The following is a 23,172-nucleotide window of genomic DNA, read 5'->3' on the forward strand; positions in this document are numbered from 1 at the left end:
GTCTACCTACCTAACAACATACACCAATCTACCCACATCCCAGAACGCTAGGACACGTACTACAATATACACGTGTAGTGAGGAAAATCACCTTACAGTCGAAAGCAGACACACACACACACCACAACTGACAAAGAAGTAAAGGTTGGAACTACAAACCATCTAATCATCAATTAGAGGTAAATCCTCAGTCTACAACCTAAAACCCATAAGTTGACCAAAAGTTAACTTGGTCAAAAGTCAAAAGTCTATGGTCAATGGTTAGCGGTCAGCCACCACGCCATGGCCAACCAATTCACATCGTGGCAGCCTCATGACAAAACAGTGGCGAAACCGTGGCGAGCATCATGCCACGCTGTGGGTCTAGGTCAAACATCTTAATGGATTAAACTATTAATGCAATAAGTCCAACGCCTATATCTTCCAAAAAGCTTCTTAACATCCCAAAGAGTCATAAAATGCCAACTTTATGAACATGCATGTCTGATGCATGCCCTTCCAAGATTAGGTCAAAATGGTGAGAAAAATGGCATAAATCTCATGCATAGCTTCAAAACACTCCCATGTTCTAGATCCAGAAGATTTATAATACATAGTTAAATAGAATGATCGAATAAGATAGAACATTTGGTTGACATTCAATGAATTAAAAACAAACATCGTGTGATGTCAAGTTAGTGTTCTATGGATATAAATTTCAATGGCTAATGAACTTTTCCATAAGAATGTATATATATATATATATATATATATATATATATATATATATATATATATATATATATTTATGTGTGTGTATGTGTTTCATAGAATTTTTGTAGAAAAAAGCTGAAGTTTTTTGAAAAATGAAACGGTAATGTGACAATCAATTAATTAATTTTATAGAGTTTCGTACATTATAGATGGCCAAATTTCAAAAGACCAAAGACTTATTTAAAAACAAAAATAGTAATTTTTGTGAATATGATGGGACGAGTATCATATAATTATAATGAGAAATACGTCATCCAAGAATATTAAGGTTTGCTGGAAATTTGATAAATATTATAAAGTCACATAAAACTCAAAGTATTTTCGGTTCTTCATGAGGCAACTTTAAAAAGTCGTTTAAAAACTCAGAGAGCATATATGGTAATGGGGACCATCCGATCAAAACTTGCAAATGTGACTTGAAAAATCAAAGGAATCATACCTAGAATAAACCGATTTAGTTTTTCAGAATATTCACAAAATAAACTAGGTAGTATGCCCATGATAAAAGGCTAATTAGAGACATTGCAAGGACATACTAAGCAAGGGAAAGACAGGAAACAATGAGCTTATGGAAGAGAAGAATTACAGAGTAATTCTCCTTGGGCTGAAAAGCATATGACTTCCATGAATTTGGAGCATATATTATATTCTGCCAAAGGAGAATTGCCCTGCTATTCTAAATCTCTCCCGCTGCAATGCACCTGTCACAAACATTCATTCTAGATACCACCTTAAGAATTTGGTACATGAAATCATGTCGAGATCGATGATATGCTTGATAAAAGATATTCCTTCTCACCATGTAAAGTTCATGAAGGTCATGAGTTTCTCATTTTTACTTTTCTTGACCGTATAAACATAGTAGTTACTTTCAACCCTTATGTTACCTGATTTTCATTTTATGGTACTTTGGTAATGTTAGCGGTGTCATGTATTATCACATTTGCAGAATAACGTTAACGGGTGATTCACATCCTGATTGTATCTTCATATATAGTTACGGACTTACGGTGTTTCAACAATTTGATTACCGCTACTTGAGTTCAATATTTCATCTTATGATCACATTCCAGACAAGTTGTTTTAGAGAAAATTCCACAAAAGTCATTAAGTTTACATAAAAATTTTGACACTGCGTTATTTTTGTCTCAAATTAGCCACCCTGTTTATCAATTTCTTACAATTCTTACCAACCAGGTTGGCTACTAAATGACATGGTGACGTCGGTTTTGATGAAGTGACATGTTGACATTGAATGATGACATGACAGTTATGGTGATATCACATTCTGGGTGTCAAAATTGAAAAAATAAAAATAAAGTATAGTGACTTTTGCGACAATTTTCCAAAATGGAGTGACTTTTGTTCAACATGGTATTATTATATATTTTTTGGTTATAAATGATGGAAATTTGCAATTAGCCAAGATGATCTTGATAATCTTATGGAGAACTTTCTCTAATTCAACTATATAGATAAATAGGTATCGAGTGCTAATATATATATATATATATATATATATATATATATATATATATATATATATATATATATATATATATATATATATATATATATATATATATATATATATAGCGATAACGTAAAGATTTGTGAGAAGTCAGAGAACTTCAAATCCGCTTATCATTTTTCAAAACCAAAACCATCATCAGACTCCTAGAGCTACGTCTAAGAGAGATCAGATCTGATGAACCTTTTTTTTTAAATGTGAATATATGCACATTTGAATGTTTATAGATGTGCATGTATGCACATTTAGTGTGTTTTTTCCAAGTTTTTCAAAAATAACACAACAATGGGATTCTAATACCAATGTTTTAGAGAATCGCAACTTGAAAATGTAAAAAAAAACACAGAAAACATAAATGTGCGTTCATGCACATTTAGATGTTAAGTCTGTGAAATATTTTTTTGGGACCATGGATCTCTCTTAGACGCAACTCTAAGATTCCAATGTTTGCTTTGGATTCAAAAATGATGAGCGAATTAGCAGGTATCGAGTTTTCGCAAATCTTTAAGTTTTCAAAAGAACTTACCTCTTTCTCTTTCTCTTTTTCTCTCTCTCTCTCTCTCTCTCTCTCACTATATATATATATATATATATATATATATATATATATATATATATATATATATATATATATATATATATATATATGGTTCTCCCAATCAGCTTCCATGTCAACCTTTGATACGCAATATATTTTAGTTTGTTTTTCCAATTTTGATACGCAAAATGTAATGTCACAAAAAATACCACATCAAGATGCAATGTCATCATGCCACGTCATAAAAACAAACACATTTGCATGCATGTTGACCGGTTAAGTGGTCAGAATTATAACAAATTCGTAAATGAAGTGTCAAATTTGAAATAAAAAATAACACAGTGTCAAAATCGAATTTTCATGTAAACTTAGTGACTTTTGTGGAATTTGTCATTTTTTTTACTAAGAATATGCCATGAACTTGTTTGTAGAAACATGAATGCTCAATTATGGGTCAAATGATGCTACAAAATATGGAGTAAGAGAGCATCTAAAACAGACTCCAAGCAAAAACAAGAAGAATCACCAACTTTTTGGCTAGCCGATTTATCTATCTCACCTAAGGACAAAATTTGCATAAGAAGTGACTTGTTCGTCTTACAATCCTCAAGAAAACTATCGATATAACCATTCAAATTTTAGATATTTGAATGGTTATAAATTATGTTTATGACATATAAGTCTAGGTGTCCACTAGTGGTGAGTCTAGAATAGAAAACCATGAGGTTTCCTAACTAGTTTCAACCTGACCCTTACAAGAATGGTTTCGGAAATCGGATCCGTTTGAACCAAGAACTGTTTAGGTAATCTTTTTTTTTATTTTTTATTTTTTTTTTGTTTTTTTTGTTTTTGTATCTTAGAAAACCTCTTGTTACCAAACCTAGTAGGAATGGATCGATTTTCCAAAAAAACTGATTCAACTGGATTGGTTGGACCTTAAAAGAAACGGTTTTATAAATATACATGTTAAATTAAAAAAACTATAGAAGCCAATTTAGAATAAAAAGGCTCCCCGACTAATCAGATTTTAACTTATTAGCTAAGTCATAGCAGCCCAACCTACTTCAAAGTTTTCTCTCATCTTGTTATATGTAAGACGTCATCTCTCATCTATTTCATTTAGTTGGTCGATGTGAGACTAACTATCTGTGGTAAATATATGCTTCTATATCAAATGAATCTTCAAACATAGCCCTTCTTCTTTTAACTAATATACAATTTTCTTTGTCCAACACAAGGTAGGTCCCTCAATTTTTAAGATACATCCTAATTTTTTTGGTATATATTTTATAGTAATTGTTGGAATATTAGGTGGGCAAAAGAACTCACCTTATAATGTGAGACTTCTCCAAAGGACGACCATTCAAAGTTATGGACTTGGGTAAGATTATGCCAAATTCGTGTGTGAAAAAAGACGCTAATGCCCACCTTAGTTTTAAATATATTTTTTCTTTTCCTCTAGGTAAGTCCGATCCAAAGAGCAACAATAGTGGGGCCTAGTGCTTTAACCCTACTTTTGTCCATGCAATTATAGTTCGTGAAGTTGATATGTTGAAATTTTGTGTGGTGGCAAGAGGTGATGGTGTTATTGACGTAATAAATATTGAATCAGAATTTATAGCTGCAAAATCTAAGGCAAGAAAAACTGGTCAACCAAATTCAAATGAAAATGTTTCATCTCAAAATACCGAAAAGCAAGATTAAAATCAACAGACTAGATTGCGTTTGGATTATTCTTGTGGAGGGCATACAGTTGCTATATCCTGTGTGTAAGTCATCATTCTAGACTTATATTCAAATACACTAAAACTAACAAGAAAGAAAGAAATTGTTATTTGATATTGAGTTTACTAACAAAAATGGTAACATACTTTCATTTCTTTTCATTTGAACAATGTACTTTTTTTTTCTTTTTAGTAAGACATTGTAGTTCAAAAAATTAACCTATTTTCTTTCTTATTATGGAACTGTATGTTAAAAAATCTTCCTAATTATAATATTGTAGGTTTCAAAAGAAGAATGTTGTAATGGGAAAAAATGGAAATATGATAATATAATAAACAAATCAATGAATGTACATTGCCTTTTCTATGATCGTATTGTCTATTGATTTATCTAATTTTTATTACATATTTGAAGTATGCAATCAAGCTACTTATAAAAATTGTTTCATTTTAGGGATTTTTCTATGTGTGGGGAAGGAAGGTATGTTATATCAGGGGACAATGATAAAGTTGTCAAAGCTTGGAAATTGTCCAGATTCTTTGAAGCAGATCATACTAGTAGGGATAATACCGACGTTCTACATTTGAACATAAATTCGAGCAGAAAAGTAAGTCCACTCCATCCCTTATTTCTGGAAGGGTATTTTAACTTTAGGTTGACCTTTTGAAATGATAGTAGGTCAATTGGCTGTGCACCACCCCTACCTGGCTGTGCACCACCCCTACCGATTCACATAATCTTGTTGTATGTGATACCTCTAAAGTATTGAAGGTTTATACAATCTTGTTGTATGTAATAAATCTATGATAAAAAGTAAAAACAACCACTTGAATGGTTTATATATATATATATATATATATATATATATATATATATATATATATATATATATATATATATATATATATATATATATATATATATATAAATCTTATGCCCTTGAGGACAATGTCTTCTAAATGATATATTGAAGCCAAATTGTTTTCAAAACATAGTTTAGATTAAGGGTGAAAACAAGCCGAGCCAAGCCTGTTTGTATACGGTATACCTTAATTCCTTAAAATTTGTAGAGCTCGGCTCGTTTTAAATTTGTGGGGCTCGAGCTTGAGCTCGGCTTGTTTCGAGCCTTATGGTATGGGGCTTGAGATCGGGCTGTGAAGATTAATACAGGCTCAGGCTCGGTTTGTATACGATATACCTTAATTCCTTAAAATTATATTTATTAAATAATTACTTATTTTAATATATAAAAGTACAAATATTTTTTTATTACGTAGATAGGCTTGTTTAGACTCGCGAGTCTAATCGGGCTTGGTACCATAGGCTCGAGCTCAAGCTCGATTAATAAACAATTAGTGTGATAGTTCGTCCATTGCAAAATGGATTGAAAGAAATATGCATCAAAATTTATACTTTATTTCCACTATGTTATAAGAAAATATACATCATACAACTTTGGAATATAATGAGTGCATTGCTTAATCCAAAGGATATATTAAGCGACAATTAGTGTGATAATTCGTCCATTGCAATAAGCCTTGCTAATACTCAGCAAGTGACTTCTTACAAATCATGGACTATTGGTGCTAATCTATCTAAAAATGACAAAAAAAAAAACAAAAGATAATTTAGGGACAAATTAATGACATAATGCCTATGTTTCGTGGACTACTTGAAAAGCTAACTATTAGCTGATAAAAAATGAAGTTTGAGAGATTTAGTTGAAATATATAAAATGACATAAAAGATCATGTACAAGATTAAGTAAACCCTACGACATTACAAATATGAAAGCATATATTCTCCTTGTCTTGGATCTTAATGAACTCAACTATGACGCCGGGAGAGAGTTGTTTGATGCCCACTTACCGTGTGTGATGTTGTTGGACATCTCAATGGAGCCTCAAACCTTATTGGACCGTATGATGTAGAATGGTTCAAGCTAGACTCATGCGTAAAGATGTGGACATGCGGCACCATAACAGTGAAATGTTGTGTTTTTGATATATGTCTATCTAAATTAGTTAATTATACCGCTAGTTAAAAAATAACACTAAATCGAAGATTGTATTCCAATTTTTTTCCCATGCAACCAATGTTTAGAGATGATTGGGATTATATGGTTTTAATAAATGTTTGTTGTATCATATAGTTTAAAATAATTACAATGTTTTATATCATCTCAATACAAAAATTATTATTTTCAGAGTTAATAACAACTACATGGTTATTTTTAAATATATATATATATATATATATATATATATATATATATATATATATATATATATATATATATATATATAGTAGTTTATAACCCGTGGGAACCACGGTTACAAAATTAATTAAACTTTAATAGTTAAATAACTCAAAATTATTAATCACTTATTTTAAATAAATTATTAATTAAGAGATTGTTTTAGTTATATAAAATTATAATCATTGATTTAAATAAATATGTAAAATTATATCACTTTATAATTTGTATTAATTTAATTTTTCTTTTTATTTTAATGTTATTAATTTAATGTAATTAAAATAGGAAATTTGAAATTTGAAATGAATAAGCAATAGGTTGACATGTGACATGTATTAATTATGAGACATAATAGGGTGACACATGACAAAAGAAAAATAAAATATGCATTAATTATAAGACTTAATATGGTGACACATGTCAAAGAAGAATAAAACTATTTTTTTATTAGAATACGGATATATATATATATATATATATATATATATATATATATTCGTTAATATATTAATTATATAACTATATTGTACGCAACACACAAACATTCATCTAGTTTATAAAAGAAAGAACGAGAGCATATAGGTTCCACGTCCTATTAAAATGATAGAAAGCTATATATTTATCAATATATTTGTTATGAATTTATTTGAATAGAATGAACTGAATTGCCAAATGTTATTCACGATATGAGAGATATTCCCAAATTAGGAATTCACCCTTATTAATAGCAACAAACACAACAGCAACAAGAAATTGTCAAAAGAGAAATTAAATATCCTCCTACCATTTCTTCCTACTTATCTTCCTACCCATTTGAAATGACGACATGTGTCATATTTTGATAAAATTAATTATATTTTAAGACATTTGTCATCATTTAAAGTGGGTAGGAAGATAATTAGGAGGAAAAATAGGAGGATATTTAATTTCTCTTGTCAAAACGACCCTTATTAGTTAAAGCCGCATCACTAGAAATTCTCCACCTTGGCTTTAACTATAAGTACAGTAAAAAAATAAAAGAAACAACTACTTACACTTGTCAATATTTAAAAGATCTAAACAATGTCTAAACTTCACTAATTAAAGGTAATGATTTTGTTAGTGCATCAACTGGATTGTCTTCAGTCCTCACTTTCTTCACTTGAATTCTTATTTCTGGACGACTAAAGTGATAACGAACATTTATGTGCTTGGTTCTTTCATGATTCACTTGATCTTTAGCCAAACAAATTGCAGTCAAGCTGTCATAGAAAATAACAGCTTTATCTTGATGAAAACCATGATCTCCAAGCAAGCCTTTTAGCCAAATTCCTTCCTTCTTCTTGAATCAACATCAGTTGCATAGTCTGAATCTGAATATCCAGCCACCAACCACTCTTCTTTTCCTCTATAAATGAGTCCAACATCAGATGTACCCTTTAGGTATCTAAAAATTCATTTAACAGCAACCCAATGTTCCTTACAATGATAAGCCATATATCGAGAAACCATGCTGACAGAATGAACAATGTTAGGTCTTGTATAAACCATGACATACATACGACTCCCCACAACACTAGAATAAGGAACCTTTTCATATACTCAATTTCAGACTCAGACCGAGACATCACAACTTCAGATAACTTGAAATTTGCTGATGATGGAGTGGTTAATGATTTTGTTGATGTCATTCCAAAACGGGACAAAATCTTCAAAATATAACTTTTCTGGGACAAAGTCGACTTACATCTTGACATGTTTCTAATAATCTCCATAACAAGAATCTTTTTAGAAGGTCCCAAATCCTCCATATCAAATTCAGAACTAAGAAGTTGTTTTAGTCTTGTAATCTCAGCCATGCCTTGAGAAGCCACCAACATATCGTCCACATAGAGTAACAAGAACACACATGACCTATTAACAGCCTCCTTATGATATATACAACAATCATAAGTACTTCTACTATAACCATGACTGACCATAAACTTGTCAAAATGCTTATACTATTGTCTATGAGATTGTTTTAATCCGTAAAGAGACTTCTTGAGCTTACAAACATAATTCTCCTTGCCTTAAGCTGCAAACCCCTCTGGTTGACTCATATAAATCTCCTCTTCAAGCTCTCCATGTACGAAAGTTGTTTTGACATCCAATTGTTTCAATTCCAGATTTATTTGAGCCACAAGTGCCAACAATACTCTAATAGAAGTATGACACACCACATGAGAGAATATTTCGTTATAATCAACCCCTTGTTCTTGACTATAACCTCTAGCCACCAAACGGGTCTTATATCTCACATTTTCAGATCCGGGAAGCCATGTTTTTCTCTTAAAATCTATTTACAAGTTACAACTTTCCTGCCTTGAGGTAACTTCACCAATTCCTAAGTTATGTTCATTTGAAGAGATTCCATCTCTTCACTTATAGCAGCAACCCACACATCAACATCTTTAGTTGTAATTGCCTCTTTCTAAGAAGATGGTTCAAGGAATTCAATTTCTTCAACCACTTATAAAGCATATGCTACCATATCTTCGAAACCATACCGCATGGGCCTCCTAACTTGTCTTCAGGATCTATCTAAAGCAATGGAATGAGAATCTTCATTGTGTTGTTCTTCATTCACAACAAGTGCTGTCAAAGAGGAATTATTAGGTTGTTCAATAGTTTTTTCAACCTCCTCAGAGTTATCAAAGTCATACTCCACCTGATCGGGTATATTCTCATCACAAGTATTTGATGTAGATAGGAATTTCACACCACGTAGCATACTATCCTCATCAAACACTACATCCCTGCTGAGAATCACTTTTCTCTTATCAAGAGACCAAATTCTATAGCCCTTTAAACCATCTCCATATCCTATGAATAACCCTTTCTATGAACGAGGCTCTAGCTTTTCCTCTCTAACACGGTAATATGAAGGACAACCAAACACTCTTAGACCTGTGTAATCGACTGTTTTTCCATACCACACTTCAAAAGGAGTTTTACAATCAATTGCTGCAGCTGGAGTCCTGTTAATCAAATAGCATACTATGTTCAAAGCTTCTGCCCAATAACACCTAGACAGCCTGGCATTGGACATCACACACCTCACCCTTTCTAATAGTGTCCTGTTCATTCTTTTAGCCACTCCATTTTGTTGTGGAGTGTGTCTAACAGTATGGTGCCTTGTAATGCCTTCATCCTTACAAAAATGACCAAACTCACTAAAGCCACATAACTAACATATATTTATCAATACAGGGGTTCATTAATGTGGTTGATGATTATTATTCGTTATTATCTTTTTTTGCCATAGTACATTAATTGCCTTAATTTATTTTTCAACGTTCCTTGTTGGTGCTGTTTGTTTCCTCGTCATGTAATTGCTCTTTTAAACCCAAAAGAATTTAACTGAAGATACACTTTCCTGATGAAGAACTAAGAACTAAGAAATAAGAACTAAGAACTAAAGGGTTATTAAAGCATCCATAAATTATAGTTTAATTAAATGATCGAATGAGATAGACCGTCTAGTTGATATTCAAAGAATTAAAAACAACTATAGTGGGATGTTAAGTTAGCGAAATAAATTTCAATGACTAATGAACTATTCAATAAGAATTATATATATATATATATATATATATATATATATATATATATATATATATATATATATATAGGGTGATGTTCAATAAAGAACCATAATTAACCAAGGAACCAATCTTTTTTTCAACTTTTAGAACTTATTTTTATAAAAAAAAACTAAAAATACAGAAAATCATAATTTTTTATCCTTTTTCCAATGATATCAAATTCGAATTTTTTTTTTCGTCAATGTAAATCTTTGAAAATTCACAATGTGAATCCAAATTCACACAGTGAATCCGATGTTGTATAGTTATATTGAGAAGTAAGTTGTCCAAGAAGCATAATAAGGTTTGTTGGAAATTTGATAAATATCATAAAGTTACGTAAAATTTAAAGTATTTTCGGTTCTCCATGAGGCACAAAGGCAACTTTAAAAAGTCCGTTAAAAGTCATAGAGCATATATATGGTACTGGGGACCATCCAATCTAAGCTTGCAGATGTGATGAATCGAAAGCTCAAAGGCATCATACCTAGAATAAACCGATTTTGTTTTTCAGTATATTCACCAAATAAACTAGTATGCCCATGATAAAAGGCCCATTAGAGACATCACAAGAACATATAATTAGCAAGGGAAAGAGTGAAAACAATGAGCTTATTGAAGAGAAGAATTACAGAGCAATTCCCCTTGGGCTGAAAACCCTACAACTTCCATGAATTTGGAGCATATATTATATTCTGCCAAAGGAGAATTGCCCTGCCATTCTATACCTGTCCTGCTGCAATGAACCTGTCAGAAACATTCATTCTAGATACTACCTTCAAAATTGTTACATGAAATCAACGATAAAAGATATCCTTTCTCACCATGTAAGTTCATGAAGGACATGTGTGATTGAATTTCTCAAAGCTAAGTTACTTGATTTGTGTTATATGGTACTTTAGTAATGTTAACGGTGTCATTATATATACACATTTGCAGAATAACAGTAAGTGGCAATTTGTATCCTTTTTGAATATCTGTAACTTCATTTTATAGTTATGCACTTATGGTGCTTCAACAATATGATTACAGCTGCTCGAGTTCAATATTTCATCTTGTCACATTTCAAACAGGGATTTTTCACGACGAACGCGAACTTGTTTGCAGAAACATGAATTCTCAATTATATAGGTCAACTGATGCTACAAAATCTGGAGTAAGAGATCATTTAAACAAGACTCCAAGCGACAACAAGAAGAATTACCAACTTTTTGGCAATCTGATTTATCACCTAAGGCCAGAATTTGCATGAGAAGTGACTCTTGCTGCTCTCACACTCCTCGCGAAAACTATGGATATAACCCTTCAAATTTTTAGATAGTTGAATTGCTGTAAATTAAGTTGGTAGCTTTTAAGTCTAGGTGTCCTTTCGGTAACGAATCTAGAAGAGAAAAACCACGTGGTACCCTAACTACGTTCAATCAGGTACAAACATGGTTTTGAAAACCGGACCGGACCGACCGTTTGAACTGTGAACCGTTCAGGTTACTGGTTATATATATATATATATATATATATATATATATATATATATATATATATATATATATATATATATATATATAATAGAGAACCATAATTAACCAAGGAACCAATTTTTTTTTCAACTTTTAGAACTTATTTTTTATCAAAAAAAAAAAAACTAAAAGTACAGAGATTCATAACTTTTTATCCTTTTTCCATTGATATATCCAATTCGATAATTTTTTTTTTCGTCAAATTCACAATGTAAATCATTGAATATTCACAATGTGAATCTAAATTCACACGGTGAATTCGAAAAATATGTTTAACATTCACAATGTTATGTTATGAATTTAGAAATTTTTAGTTTTTTTTTTCGATAGAGAATAAGCTCTAGAACTTGAAAAAAAAATTTGGTTACTTGGAGAAGCAATAATTATGGTTCTCTATTGAATTTATATATATATATATATATATATATATATATATATATATATATATATATATATATATATATATCCCAAAAACCGCTTGTTAGCAAACCAGTGGGAACCGGCTGCTTCGAAAAACGGGTTCAACCGAATCGATTGGACCTTTCAAAAAGCCGGTTTTATAAATATATATATTAAAATTTTTAAACACAACTGTATAAACAAATTTAGAATAAAAGGACACTTAATCAGATTTTAACTTATTAACTAAGTCATAGCTGCCAAACCTGCTTCAAAGTTTTCTCTCATCGTATAATTTATAAGGCATCATGTCTCTCACCTATTTCATTTAGTTGGTCGATGTGGGACTATGTTTATATAGGTGGTAAATATATGTTCCTGAATCAAATATGCTTTACGACTCTTCACTGAATGCATTTAAGCATCATACACGTTGGAAATATGATGCTTAAATGCATAAATTAGTAGTTATCAGATTTAAGGATGAAATCCTTAAATGAAAGATATTATAGTATGGAATGCTATTGAAATTACATGGTTTAGTGTGAGAAGTGTGTCTAAGCAGTTTCTTTAGGATCATGTGATAATATATTTCCTAGGTTGACATTGTTGCAAAGTACATTGCCTTAAGGGAAATGGTCACGAACGTATGTTAATGATTGGTCAAGGTGTATGATACGTCTTTAACTTTTGACTAGTATATTCATAGGAGTAACATTGTTTTATATATGTATGTTAAGATTTGGAAGAAAATGTGAAATGAGTACCAAACTTTCAAATTAAATTTGTACTTCTACATATGTTCATTGTACAAGTCATTCAACCCATGAGACATTTAGATGTTTGGGAATTTCTGTGTTCAAGTATGGTCCATGGGATGTATACAAAAGTATAATCATTGGATTTAAGAGCATGGTGAAAAAGTTAGTACAAAAATGCAAAATAATCAAATTCATGCATACCAAACTTCATGAAGGATTCTTGAACGGACCAGACTAAATAAAAAAAACAAAACTAAGGCAGGAGCATAAGGTGTTGTGGATCATGCATAGTCTTAGGTTAGGTTCAACCCCTTTATTAAATATGTTGAAAATCTAACCCAACTCAACCTATTTAATTAAATGAGATGAGAACCCGACACAACTTTTTTAATAAACTAGTAGACATGTTTATTTTTTTTTCCCAGTCCACCATATTTAATAAATGAGTTAACCTGTGTTATCTATATATATTTCAAAATTTACATAAAATAAAGAGAACATACACCTAATTAAGTAAGTTACAAACTCCAATAATTGTTCAAAATTTGAAAAAGTATAATCATGGATACAAATCAATTATTTAAATAATATTAAAATTATATAATTTCTAAAAAACTTTATTTTTTTTTACTTTTGGTATGAATTAAATCGTGTCGTCTATCTTCTCTAATATGATGGCTCCATATCTACCATAATAAATAAAGATATTTTTGCCGGATGTTATATTTTTCTTCATTTTGACACATGTCATTTTCTAAGCATTTTAGAGCTTTTTTGTTTTCCACTTGTCATTTTCTTATTTTTTCCATTTTTATTTGATTGCCACATAATTATATTAGTTAATGCAAAAATCTTAGTAAAATCATTTTCTAACTATTTTACTTTTGGTTTTATTAAACGTTATTGGGATATTTTAGTAAAATCATTTTCTAACTATAATTTCTAAGGGGTATAATGCTTCCTTTTTTACTTTGATTCCGAAAGTCAGTGACCCAAAGCACCTTAAGGATTTTAGACCTATTAGTCTAATTTGATACCAATATAAAATTATTGGTAAACTTTTAGCTAATAGATTGGCGATGGTTATTGGTAGTGTGGTGAGTATGGAGCAGTCTGCTTTTATTTAGGGCAGACAAATTCTAGATGATCCATTTCTCCTGAACGAGATTGTGGTGTTGAGTAAGGCTTCTAAAAATCCACTTTTGATTTTTAAATTGGATTTTGAAAAAGCTTATGACTCTCTTTCATGGATTTATCTGATGGAGATTATGCAGATTATGGGTTTCGGATCTCTTTGGTGTAGGTGGATTATGGAGATGTTATCTTCTGCTACAACTTCGGTTCTTGTGAATGGTTCTCCTTTGCGAGAATTTTCTATGTTTAGAGGTCTTAGAGAGGGGATACTTTATCCCCCTTCCTTTTTGTTTTGTCCATGGAAGGTTTACATGTCGCTTTGACCAGGGCTCGGATGGATTATGTTTATCGGGGTATTACTATTGGTGACATTGACATGTCTCATATTTTTCATGTTCATGACGTTGTTTTGATGGCTTCTTGGGATCAAAATAATGCCTTAAAAATTGTTCGTATTCTTCTGTGTTTCTTTATGGCTTCTGGTTTGAAAATCAATTTACTCAAAAGTAAATTGTATGGAGTGGGGGTTACAACTAATCAAGTTTCTTATTTGGCATTTCGTATAGGTTTGTAGTTCATATAATCTCCCTTTCTTTCATTTGGGAGTCCCGGTGGGTCAGAATATGTTGAGAGTGTAGTCTTGGTCTTCCATTATTGATCGGTTTAGAAGTAGATTGACGGGTTGGAAGGAGAAATGTCTTTCTTTTGGTGGGAGACTTACTTTGATTAAGTCTGTACTTGGATCCATTGGAATTTATTTGATGTCTATTTTCACTGTGCTTGTTACGGTGCTTAATATTTTAGATGTTACGGTGCTTAATATTTTAGAAAGGATGAGAGCTTCTTTCTTTTGGGGTGCTAATTTGGATGATCACCGCATGCATTGGGTGCGTTGGGATAATGTTCTTGCTGATAAATTACATGGTGGCTTGGGAGTTGGGAGTCATTTCGCCATTAACAGGGCTCTTCTGATTCGGTGGCGGTGGCGTTTTTTTCATCATCCAGATCTATTATGAGTCAGGGTGGTGAAAAAATTATATGGTTCGAATGGACAAGATTCTCCTTTGATCCCAAAGAGATCTTGGTCGGTCCCCTAGAGTGGAATTTCTTGGATGATAGATAATCTCAAAGATCGCGGGTTTGACTTTCATGCCCTTTGTCCTATTAGAATAGGGGATGGGGCTTATACTTTTTTTGGCATGATGTTTGGGTGGGAGATACTCCCCTTGCTATTTCTTTTCATAAAGTTTTTGCTCTTGGTATGTACCGTTCTTACACGGTTAGAGATCGTATTTCAATCGGGTGGGATATGGACAAGCAGAGACGTATTCCTATGGGTGGTTTAGCGCAATCGCAGTGGGTTGATTTTTTGGCTTTGGTGCAGGGAGTAGAGCTTAGATCCATTCCGGATAGATTGGGATGGATTATAGATATTTTTGACACTTTTTCAGTTTCTTCTACTCGTCTATTTATTGATAATAGCTTTATTACTTCTGGAAATGTGGTTACTAGATGGAATAATTAGGTGCCAATAAAACTTAATATTCTTATTTGGAGGGTGCATCATAATAGTATTCCTATGAGAGAGAGATTATTTTCTAAAGGTATAATGGTGTCTTCGACCATGTGCCCAATTTGTTCTTCTTCTGTGGAGACCATCGATCATCTTTTTACAGGTTGCAAGGAGTTGATTGATATTTGGAGTTGTATTGCTAATTGGTGGGGTTTTCTCTTCTGGATCAGATTTCAGTGCAGTCAGTTATTTCTTGGCCTGAGAGTGTTTCGTTGGGGGGGGGGGGGGTCAACAAAAGTTGTTTGATGCTGTTATTTTCACTATGTTTTTGAGCATTTGGAATTTTCGGAAATCTTTCATCTTTGGAACGGTTATTCCAAAAAAGTTTTTTTTATTTGAGGAAGTTGTAGAAAAAGCTTTCTTTTGGATTTTAAATAGATGTAGTAAAGCTAAATTACGTTGGACGGAGTGGCTTCGTAATCCCACTTTAGCATGTACTTTGAGACATTTACACGTTGGAAATATGATGCTTAAATGCATAAATTAGTAGTTATCAGATTTAAGGATGAAATCCTTAAATGAAAGATATTATAGTATGGAATGCTATTGAAATTACATGGTTTAGTGTGAGAAGTGTGTTTAAGCAGTTTCTTTAGGATCATGTGATAATATATTTCCTAGGTTGACATTGTTGCAAAGTACATTGCCTTAAGGGAAATGGTCACGAACGTATGTTAATGATTGGTCAAGGTGTATGATACGTCTTTAACTTTTGACGAGTATATTCATAGGAGTAACATTGTTTTATATATGTATGTTAAGATTTGGAAGAAAATGTGAAATTAGTACCAAACTTTCAAATTAAATTTGTACTTCTACATATGTTCATTGTACAAGTCATTCAACCCATGAGACATTTAGATGTTTGGGAATTTCTGTGTTCAAGTATGGTCCATGGGATGTATACAAAAGTATAATCATTGGATTTAAGAGCATGGTGAAAAAGTTAGTACAAAAATGCAAAATAATCAAATTCATGCATACCAAACTTCATGAAGGATTCTTGAACGGACCAGACTAAATAAAAAAAACAAAACTAAGGCAGGAGCATAAGGTGTTGTGGATCATGCATAGTCTTAGGTTAGGTTCAACCCCTTTATTAAATATGTTGAAAATCTAACCCAACTCAACCTATTTAATTAAATGAGATGAGAACCCGACACAACTTTTTTAATAAACTAGTAGACATGTTTATTTTTTTTTTCCCAGTCCACCATATTTAATAAATGAGTTAACCTGTGTTATCTATATATATTTCAAAATTTACATAAAATAAAGAGAACATACACCTAATTAAGTAAGTTACAAACTCCAATAATTGTTCAAAATTTGAAAAAGTATAATCATGGATACAAATCAATTATTTAAATAATATTAACATTATATAATTTCTAAAAAACTTTTTTTTTTTTACTTTTGGTATGAATTAAATCGTGTCGTCTATCTTCTCTAATATGATGGCTCCATATCTACCATAATAAATAAAGATATTTTTGCCGGATGTTATATTTTTCTTCATTTTGACACATGTCATTTTCTAAGCATTTTAGAGCTTTTTTGTTTTCCACTTGTCATTTTCTTATTTTTTCCATTTTTATTTGATTGCCACATAATTATATTAGTTAATGCAAAAATCTTAGTAAAATCATTTTCTAACTATTTTACTTTTGGTTTTATTAAACGTTATTGGGATATTTTAGTAAAATCATTTTCTAACTATAATTTCTAAGGGGTATAATGCTTCCTTTTTTACTTTGATTCCGAAAGTCAGTGACCCAAAGCACCTTAAGGATTTTAGACCTATTAGTCTAATTTGATACCAATATAAAATTATTGGTAAACTTTTAGCTAATAGATTGGCGATGGTTATTGGTAGTGTGGTGAGTATGGAGCAGTCTGCTTTTATTTAGGGCAGACAAATTCTAGATGATCCATTTCTCCTGAACGAGATTGTGGTGTTGAGTAAGGCTTCTAAAAATCCACTTTTGATTTTTAAATTGGATTTTGAAAAAGCTTATGACTCTCTTTCATGGATTTATCTGATGGAGATTATGCAGATTATGGGTTTCGGATCTCTTTGGTGTAGGTGGATTATGGAGATGTTATCTTCTGCTACAACTTCGGTTCTTGTGAATGGTTCTCCTTTGCGAGAATTTTCTATGTTTAGAGGTCTTAGAGAGGGGATACTTTATCCCCCTTCCTTTTTGTTTTGTCCATGGAAGGTTTACATGTCGCTTTGACCAGGGCTCGGATGGATTATGTTTATCGGGGTATTACTATTGGTGACATTGACATGTCTCATATTTTTCATGTTCATGACGTTGTTTTGATGGCTTCTTGGGATCAAAATAATGCCTTAAAAATTGTTCGTATTCTTCTGTGTTTCTTTATGGCTTCTGGTTTGAAAATCAATTTACTCAAAAGTAAATTGTATGGAGTGGGGGTTACAACTAATCAAGTTTCTTATTTGGCATTTCGTATAGGTTTGTAGTTCATATAATCTCCCTTTCTTTCATTTGGGAGTCCCGGTGGGTCAGAATATGTTGAGAGTGTAGTCTTGGTCTTCCATTATTGATCAGTTTAGAAGTAGATTGACGGGTTGGAAGGAGAAATGTCTTTCTTTTGGTGGGAGACTTACTTTGATTAAGTCTGTACTTGGATCCATTGGAATTTATTTGATGTCTATTTTCACTGTGCTTGTTACGGTGCTTAATATTTTAGATGTTACGGTGCTTAATATTTTAGAAAGGATGAGAGCTTCTTTCTTTTGGGGTGCTAATTTGGATGATCACCGCATGCATTGGGTGCGTTGGGATAATGTTCTTGCTGATAAATTACATGGTGGCTTGGGAGTTGGGAGTCATTTCGCCATTAACAGGGCTCTTCTGATTCGGTGGCGGTGGCGTTTTTTTCATCATCCAGATCTATTATGAGTCAGGGTGGTGAAAAAATTATATGGTTCGAATGGACAAGATTCTCCTTTGATCCCAAAGAGATCTTGGTCGGTCCCCTAGAGTGGAATTTCTTGGATGATAGATAATCTCAAAGATCGCGGGTTTGACTTTCATGCCCTTTGTCCTATTAGAATAGGGGATGGGGCTTATACTTTTTTTGGCATGATGTTTGGGTGGGAGATACTCCCCTTGCTATTTCTTTTCATAAAGTTTTTGCTCTTGGTATGTACCGTTCTTACACGGTTAGAGATCGTATTTCAATCGGGTGGGATATGGACAAGCAGAGACGTATTCCTATGGGTGGTTTAGCGCAATCGCAGTGGGTTGATTTTTTGGCTTTGGTGCAGGGAGTAGAGCTTAGATCCATTCCGGATAGATTGGGATGGATTATAGATATTTTTGACACTTTTTCAGTTTCTTCTACTCGTCTATTTATTGATAATAGCTTTATTACTTCTGGAAATGTGGTTACTAGATGGAATAATTAGGTGCCAATAAAACTTAATATTCTTATTTGGAGGGTGCATCATAATAGTATTCCTATGAGAGAGAGATTATTTTCTAAAGGTATAATGGTGTCTTCGACCATGTGCCCAATTTGTTCTTCTTCTGTGGAGACCATCGATCATCTTTTTACAGGTTGCAAGGAGTTGATTGATATTTGGAGTTGTATTGCTAATTGGTGGGGTTTTCTCTTCTGGATCAGATTTCAGTGCAGTCAGTTATTTCTTGGCCTGAGAGTGTTTCGTTGGGGGGGGGGGGGGTCAACAAAAGTTGTTTGATGCTGTTATTTTCACTATGTTTTTGAGCATTTGGAATTTTCGGAAATCTTTCATCTTTGGAACGGTTATTCCAAAAAAGTTTTTTTTATTTGAGGAAGTTGTAGAAAAAGCTTTCTTTTGGATTTTAAATAGATGTAGTAAAGCTAAATTACGTTGGACGGAGTGGCTTCGTAATCCCACTTTAGCATGTACTTTGAGACATTTACACGTTGGAAATATGATGCTTAAATGCATAAATTAGTAGTTATCAGATTTAAGGATGAAATCCTTAAATGAAAGATATTATAGTATGGAATGCTATTGAAATTACATGGTTTAGTGTGAGAAGTGTGTTTAAGCAGTTTCTTTAGGATCATGTGATAATATATTTCCTAGGTTGACATTGTTGCAAAGTACATTGCCTTAAGGGAAATGGTCACGAACGTATGTTAATGATTGGTCAAGGTGTATGATACGTCTTTAACTTTTGACGAGTATATTCATAGGAGTAACATTGTTTTATATATGTATGTTAAGATTTGGAAGAAAATGTGAAATTAGTACCAAACTTTCAAATTAAATTTGTACTTCTACATATGTTCATTGTACAAGTCATTCAACCCATGAGACATTTAGATGTTTGGGAATTTCTGTGTTCAAGTATGGTCCATGGGATGTATACAAAAGTATAATCATTGGATTTAAGAGCATGGTGAAAAAGTTAGTACAAAAATGCAAAATAATCAAATTCATGCATACCAAACTTCATGAAGGATTCTTGAACGGACCAGACTAAATAAAAAAAACAAAACTAAGGCAGGAGCATAAGGTGTTGTGGATCATGCATAGTCTTAGGTTAGGTTCAACCCCTTTATTAAATATGTTGAAAATCTAACCCAACTCAACCTATTTAATTAAATGAGATGAGAACCCGACACAACTTTTTTAATAAACTAGTAGACATGTTTATTTTTTTTTTCCCAGTCCACCATATTTAATAAATGAGTTAACCTGTGTTATCTATATATATTTCAAAATTTACATAAAATAAAGAGAACATACACCTAATTAAGTAAGTTACAAACTCCAATAATTGTTCAAAATTTGAAAAAGTATAATCATGGATACAAATCAATTATTTAAATAATATTAACATTATATAATTTCTAAAAAACTTTTTTTTTTTTACTTTTGGTATGAATTAAATCGTGTCGTCTATCTTCTCTAATATGATGGCTCCATATCTACCATAATAAATAAAGATATTTTTGCCGGATGTTATATTTTTCTTCATTTTGACACATGTCATTTTCTAAGCATTTTAGAGCTTTTTTGTTTTCCACTTGTCATTTTCTTATTTTTTCCATTTTTATTTGATTGCCACATAATTATATTAGTTAATGCAAAAATCTTAGTAAAATCATTTTCTAACTATTTTACTTTTGGTTTTATTAAACGTTATTGGGATATTTTAGTAAAATCATTTTCTAACTATAATTTCTAAGGGGTATAATGCTTCCTTTTTTACTTTGATTCCGAAAGTCAGTGACCCAAAGCACCTTAAGGATTTTAGACCTATTAGTCTAATTTGATACCAATATAAAATTATTGGTAAACTTTTAGCTAATAGATTGGCGATGGTTATTGGTAGTGTGGTGAGTATGGAGCAGTCTGCTTTTATTTAGGGCAGACAAATTCTAGATGATCCATTTCTCCTGAACGAGATTGTGGTGTTGAGTAAGGCTTCTAAAAATCCACTTTTGATTTTTAAATTGGATTTTGAAAAAGCTTATGACTCTCTTTCATGGATTTATCTGATGGAGATTATGCAGATTATGGGTTTCGGATCTCTTTGGTGTAGGTGGATTATGGAGATGTTATCTTCTGCTACAACTTCGGTTCTTGTGAATGGTTCTCCTTTGCGAGAATTTTCTATGTTTAGAGGTCTTAGAGAGGGGATACTTTATCCCCCTTCCTTTTTGTTTTGTCCATGGAAGGTTTACATGTCGCTTTGACCAGGGCTCGGATGGATTATGTTTATCGGGGTATTACTATTGGTGACATTGACATGTCTCATATTTTTCATGTTCATGACGTTGTTTTGATGGCTTCTTGGGATCAAAATAATGCCTTAAAAATTGTTCGTATTCTTCTGTGTTTCTTTATGGCTTCTGGTTTGAAAATCAATTTACTCAAAAGTAAATTGTATGGAGTGGGGGTTACAACTAATCAAGTTTCTTATTTGGCATTTCGTATAGGTTTGTAGTTCATATAATCTCCCTTTCTTTCATTTGGGAGTCCCGGTGGGTCAGAATATGTTGAGAGTGTAGTCTTGGTCTTCCATTATTGATCGGTTTAGAAGTAGATTGACGGGTTGGAAGGAGAAATGTCTTTCTTTTGGTGGGAGACTTAATTTGATTAAGTCTGTACTTGGATCCATTGGAATTTATTTGATGTCTATTTTCACTGTGCTTGTTACGGTGCTTAATATTTTAGATGTTACGGTGCTTAATATTTTAGAAAGGATGAGAGCTTCTTTCTTTTGGGGTGCTAATTTGGATGATCACCGCATGCATTGGGTGCGTTGGGATAATGTTCTTGCTGATAAATTACATGGTGGCTTGGGAGTTGGGAGTCATTTCGCCATTAACAGGGCTCTTCTGATTCGGTGGCGGTGGCGTTTTTTTCATCATCCAGATCTATTATGAGTCAGGGTGGTGAAAAAATTATATGGTTCGAATGGACAAGATTCTCCTTTGATCCCAAAGAGATCTTGGTCGGTCCCCTAGAGTGGAATTTCTTGGATGATAGATAATCTCAAAGATCGCGGGTTTGACTTTCATGCCCTTTGTCCTATTAGAATAGGGGATGGGGCTTATACTTCTTTTTGGCATGATGTTTGGGTGGGAGATACTCCCCTTGCTATTTCTTTTCATAAAGTTTTTGCTCTTGGTATGTACCGTTCTTACACGGTTAGAGATCGTATTTCAATCGGGTGGGATATGGACAAGCAGAGACGTATTCCTATGGGCGGTTTAGCGCAATCGCAGTGGGTTGATTTTTTGGCTTTGGTGCAGGGAGTAGAGCTTAGATCCATTCCGGATAGATTGGGATGGATTATAGATATTTTTGACACTTTTTCAGTTTCTTCTACTCGTCTATTTATTGATAATAGCTTTATTACTTCTGGAAATGTGGTTACTAGATGGAATAATTAGGTGCCAATAAAACTTAATATTCTTATTTGGAGGGTGCATCATAATAGTATTCCTATGAGAGAGAGATTATTTTCTAAAGGTATAATGGTGTCTTCGACCATGTGCCCAATTTGTTCTTCTTCTGTGGAGACCATCGATCATCTTTTTACAGGTTGCAAGGAGTTGATTGATATTTGGAGTTGTATTGCTAATTGGTGGGGTTTTCTCTTCTGGATCAGATTTCAGTGCAGCCAGTTATTTCTTGGCCTGAGAGTGTTTCGTTGGGGGGGGGGGGGGGGTCAACAAAAGTTGTTTGATGCTGTTATTTTCACTATGTTTTTGAGCATTTGGAATTTTCGGAAATCTTTCATCTTTGGAACGGTTATTCCAAAAAAGTTTTTTTTATTTGAGGAAGTTGTAGAAAAAGCTTTCTTTTGGATTTTAAATAGATGTAGTAAAGCTAAATT

General features: G+C 32.5%; 1 pseudogene; it reads left to right on the top strand.

Moving 5' to 3' along the window:
* Nucleotides 1–2,748: 2,748 nt before the first annotated feature.
* LOC145126621 (uncharacterized) lies at nucleotides 2,749–5,354 on the top strand (annotated as a pseudogene).
* The last annotated feature ends 17,818 nt before the right edge of the window (nucleotides 5,355–23,172 follow it).

The sequence above is a fragment of the Lactuca virosa genome, chromosome 7, assembly GCF_052849685.1.
Source record: "Lactuca virosa cultivar CGN04683 chromosome 7, Lactuca_virosa_CGN04683_v6, whole genome shotgun sequence".
Lineage (NCBI taxonomy): Eukaryota > Viridiplantae > Streptophyta > Magnoliopsida > Asterales > Asteraceae > Lactuca > Lactuca virosa.